The following is a 6,000-nucleotide window of genomic DNA, read 5'->3' as shown; positions in this document are numbered from 1 at the left end:
CGGCCCTGTAATCCCAGCTACTTAGGAGGCTGAGGCAGAATCACTTGAACCCGGGAGGCAGAGGTTGCAGTGAGCAGAGATCACACCACTACACTCCAGCCTGGGGGACAGAGCAAGACTCTGTCTCAAAAAAAAAAAAAAAAAAAAAAAAAAAATTGAATTGAATCTGTCCTAAGGATAACAAATATAAACATATACTTACACACCCTCCAGGGTATTAAACTGTAACAGTTAAAACTAAACACTCAGGGGAAAAAAGTATCTTTTTAAAAATTATAAACAAACGGATTGATTAAATTAAATTAGATTAAATTTGATTTTTAAAAAGTAGCTGGCCCGAAAGAAGGCAATCTTATAATTGTATTTTACATTATTTTTGTCACATTTCTATATTACTTTATGATCTATATTGATTTAGTTGATGATTATTTCAGATTATCTCCTATAACTCTACCTTGAAATCCTCTTGCAACTTTTAAAAAACGTATTATTCTCGATAGAAACTCCTCCATTCATAATTCTTACGTGGTACTTATAGTTCAGTGAGGCAAAGAGAATCTTTGCTTGGCTTTTCAAATAGATGAGCGTTAATAAAGGGAATTAAATATATGAGAATTAACCGCTGAAAGGGAAGGAAGTGATCACTGTGACAGATGGTGAGAAACAGCTAAAACTTGGCTAGAGAAAGAAAAGAAAAAGATAGGGTTCCATAACTTCAGAGCCGAAAGGATGTGCTGGGTGCAACTGACGCTCAGAATTTTAAAGAAAACAAATTCAACAGCTGTATCTAATATTTCTGAAGTTTGTTCTGGTATGCAGAAGATGGTTGAAATCAGTGGAAACTTCTGAGACCAGCAAACTCGTGGTGTCTCTGGCCAATATGTGCTCTCAAATTCCCTTGTAAAAAGTCTTACTTTTAGGGCCCATTCCCAAACTTAACTCATTAAGTCTAGAGTTGTATACATTATGAAGTATCTTCAGTAGTGAAAATGTTTCTGTATAACAATTTAAATTTCCAAAGTGAAAGAAAGTGTATGTATGTGTGTAAATGAATGAATTCTTAAGTTTATAATATTTCACTCTCTTCTTCATCTTTACCTAAAAGGGCAAAAGTTTCATTTCAATATAGTTGCCTAATACTGTATAACCATTTCCATTACTAGAAGAATTTGATAAAATTCTTATTTTATTTTCGGAGAAAATAATTGATTATATAGTAGCCATTGTTTTTTGGGACAACAATGTTAATTGTACTACAATTTCCTTCTGTAGTGTCTTTCTATTGGTGGCCATCAAAATCCAGTCCACGTGTTTTTTGTAAATGCGACTTCATCTCCCAGTATCACAAGGACTGCCAAATCCAGAAGTAAGTTAATTCATGCTTTGCATTTATTAGAAAAATAAATCATTCAAATATTGACATATGATCCCTCAAAGCTAGTAATACAAAATTCAATTGTAAATTTGAGTTCTCTGGAAAAAGATTCTCTTTTTATCCATAAACTGTAAATCTGAAATGGTTTAGGGACTAAAGCCTTGGTATGTCATATTTAATACTATTTGATGCTTAAGATTAAATCCAAGAGGCAGGCATGGAGCTCAAATATGAAGAGAAACGGGAGTCCAGGCTTAAGTGTTGTTTGTCCCATGCCTTGAATTTTGAGATTATTTCAGTCAACAAATACTTTTTCAGCTTGAGCTAATTTGGGTTGTATTTTCAGTTAATTGTAACCAAAAAAGTTATTACTAATTAAATAGAGTATATGCTTTGTGACATACGCTGCTTTTATATAATCACTAATTTATCTCAAATGCCAAGAACAGTTTCTGACATATAATAGACACTTAATAACTATTTTTACAATAAAATATATAAAATAAATTTTATGCAAAATAAGTTTGATTTTGTAGACTGTATAAAACAATTAAACATTGTCCTCTAGGTTTATTAATTTTGAGACATTTATAAATGGTCTTTTTAAAGGGAAAGAGAATATCATTTGGGTAGTTTAATCAATTTTTATCTTTCTCTTTCTAGCTTTTACTGAACTTGAATTTCAATGTGAACAGCAAGATTTGAATAGAAATACTTTACTTTGACAACAATTAAAATTATTCATACCATGACACAGTTCAATGTATTACAGACTAATTAACTGCATTTTAACTTCATGATGATAAAGAACTCTAAATAATACTTCCTCAAATATCTGTATGGTACCACTACATTCCAGAGCTTTTGATTATTAATAGCTATGCTTAGTACCATGGTCGCTCATCTATTGATATTCTAACAGTGGCCTTTCCACTTTATTTCTTTATGCTTTTGTTATTGCTTACAAAGAAAAGCCTTCATGAAGCATACAGAAAGCACAATATTTTTCATTCTATTCATCTTCACTTTCAAGCATTTGGGACTCTTGAAACAATGGAAAATGATCATTTTCTCTTATTTTTAAATTGGATTTTAATTAGAATATATAAGTCCTGCATGGTCTTCAATTATATTCTATATTTCAAGTGATTCCATTTACTGTTTAATCATAAATATCACTTCTGTTAGTACTTTAAGTACCGTATAAAGCAGTAAAACCATGGCAAAAATTACAAATTCTTATGTTCAAAATAGGAAGAACCTGCACATTCAATAAAAATCTTATTTTACTGTATTTTTATATTTACATTACACTTGTTAGCTATATCATGTAGGTTTTTATATCATGGGTTTGAGTTCAATGATTTTTAAAGTCTATCTTTTAGATGTAATCTATCGCTCCCTCTCTCTCTCTCTGTTCCTCCCTCCCTCTCCCTCTAGCATTTTATTTTGAGATAATTTTAGACTTCCAGAAGAACTGCAAAAATAGTACAGAAAATTTCCATACAACCTTCAGCCAGCTTCTTCACATGTTAACATCTGAACAAAACCATGGAAAATTATTAAAACTAAAAAAAAAAACCTTGGTCTAATGCTATTTTAGCTAAACTACAAAATTTATTCACATTTCACTGAATCTTTCTCTAATGTTCTTTTTCTTTCTGTTGGATTGGGATTTATTTCAACAGACTCCACCACTGGCGCTAACTACATCTGCAGTTTCTACTTTCTTTCTCCTTTATTGGAGAGCTTAGCTCTTACATTGAAAGTGTTAATTTTCATCATCTTCCCCAAACCCCTCTACTTTCTCTTTTATTTAAGGTCTAAGTTATGTTTCTATTCTGTAACCAAGAACATCAGCACTACAGGTATATAGACAGCCAGTTTAACTTGAATGAAATTATTATAATATGGCTGAATTTCTGAAACAGATGAATTTTTTGGTTTAAACCAGTCAATGCCTGTATACTGACATATGCAAAATAAAGCACTACTTTTACTGGAAAACTCTCATTCCTCAAGTTTTATTCCTCTTTTGTTCTTGGCAACTCCCAGACTTCCACGCTAATGCTTATTCTCCTTCTTATTGGTAACAAAAACTGTCAGTTTATCCCCAGTGATTCCTTTTAAATCTGCTTTTTCCCCCTTTCATCCTTGTGGCTATTCTGTCTTCCAGTCTCTGCCCACCTGTTAATTTCTGACTGGCCTGCAGTCGCCTGCAGTCCACTTCCCCTGAGATTCCCCACACCAATAATCCACAGCATCATCACTCCTCTCAAGCACCTCCTATTCCACAGAGAAAAGACAACGTCTCTGAACAGAGTCGGCCCAGTCTCTTCTCTTGACACTTTGCTTTATCAAATGTGTACTCTCTTTTCTCTCCCTCACCCTCTTTCCGTCAATTGTCTCCCATCCCTGAGTAAACGTACCTTATACTTAATGCAAGAACATGCTCCTGTCTCTGTCCTCTCACATGTAATTCCTTTTTATTATGTATATTCTCCCTCAAGCCATTCTTTTCTGTCCATTGCAGCCTCCCTCCCTGACATTATGAGTTCTGAATCATTTACCTTTTTCTCACATAAATGTCTCATGCATCAATTCCTCTGCATATGACATTCACCTTGCCGGAAATTACCTCACCTCTGCCTTCCAGATTGAATCTCCCAAAAAAGAAGCCTAAGCAAGCACAAGTGTCCTTGTCAGTGTCACGCTTTGCCTGGCTCCACACAGAGGCAGGTGTCACTCTAGCACCTGTGAGCTCCTGATTGGATAGCTTAGCTCTTAAATTGAAAGTGTTAATTTTCATCATCTTTTCCCAAACCCCCTTGTATTTTCATCTTTACAACATCGCCTACCCTTTATTGTACAAGACCCTAGGAAATACTCTATGCATGAGTAGAAATAAACAAATAAACGAATACATTCGAACAGCCTACATATTTTCTCAATAGATAATGAACAAATAAGGAAGGCATGAGCCATCTCTAGTGTTGTCACTCTTCTGTCACTCTTTGAAATCTCGGCCATGTCTTCAGCTTAGATAGCACAAGGGAGAGAGTGAAACTAATTAATTAATAATTGCTTACAGAGAAGCTACTAGATTTTCAACACTATAGTTATCAGCTGAGAATAGCTCATAAACTCGTTGAAAAAAACTAGAATTTCTTATCTTTTTATTTGTCCCTGAATGCCATAATTTTTATTCATTAACTGGAAAATAATTGTTTAGCAATAGGCTTTTACCATATATAGGCAAGGTGTGAAAATGAAGTGTGGGATCTTCACATGGAATTATAATTTAAAAAATTTTTGAGTGATATTTAGTATTTAAAACAGCCCATTCTAAACACCAAAATATTTCATATTGTTGGATAAAATATATATTGTATACATACATAAGGTAACATGTATTTTAATATAATAAAATGTAAAAATATTTAAATTAATTTAATACAAGTAATATCAAATTAATAAAATTTTATTCTATTAATATATTAATATATAATATAATATAATTTAATATCTAACCCATTTGGATTGAAGCATAGGTGTAGCATAGAGTTTGGAAATTTGTCTGCATATATATATATGTATTGGTAGCACATATTTTATCCAACAATATGAAGTATTATATATACTTCATACATAGTGTATGTGTGTGTGTGTATATATATATATATATATATATATATGCAAGTCTATAGTCATACATATATGTAGAACCTCAGAAGAGATCTTCAATTTGGAGCTTTATAAAGATTCACAAGAATTTGTTACAAATTGTTTAGTATGTATTCTACAATAAAAGTTAAATATAGTTAAGTATATTGTTTATTTAGGCAGAACTCTATATATATCGACTTCTTAGATAAAATCGTCTAACAGAATTTCAATTTTTTTTCTTATTGAGCGTCTGATGATAACTTCTAAAACACTGTAATTAAAAGAATGATCTTATCTGACCTGCTCCAAATTCTTGTCGTCTTGGTGTTCCAGTTCTGATCTTTTCCAAGTGGGTGTTTTCCCTTTTTATCCTACCCCCAGTAAGCCCAATTTATTTAATCTCCTCATTTCTCTCACTCCATTCAGGGATGGGATAACATTTCATTAAGTTTATTATTTTCAGATATTCCTTGCTCTTTGCATCTGCAAATACTCTAATTTGACATCAGGAACACTTCTTTTAAGGTTGTGTAAAATTCTGGCTACTAACCCAACTGTCTAATGCAAAGCTGTGTGTATCACAACACACAGGTGCTTCTATCTAAAGCATTCTTGTTTACCCATTGGCATTTTCTAACATTTTCTCAATAATCCAGTGGAGGCTGCGTTATTTCCCCATGCATTATATTTTGTGATGTCTTTAATTTCCCTGCTGTATTCCTTAACACAAGTCATTCTCTAGAGTAGAGATGTCAAATAAGTCTCTTGTAAATTGGAATATTGCAAATAAAGTGTATATTACTTCTGGCTCTGACAATGTCCATATCATTTATAACACCATTTACATGCTACTTACAAACAATTTTCAGTGGATCAAAATTATTGTGTTCAAAAACTTTCATATAGCATACTGGACATCTTCTTTTCTGATAGAATTTAGCTATAATTAGGTCTCTACT

This window comes from Hylobates moloch, unplaced genomic scaffold, assembly GCF_009828535.3.
Source record: "Hylobates moloch isolate HMO894 unplaced genomic scaffold, HMol_V3 SCAFFOLD_5, whole genome shotgun sequence".
In the NCBI taxonomy this organism is placed as follows: domain Eukaryota; kingdom Metazoa; phylum Chordata; class Mammalia; order Primates; family Hylobatidae; genus Hylobates; species Hylobates moloch.
This window is presented reverse-complemented; position numbering follows the sequence as displayed.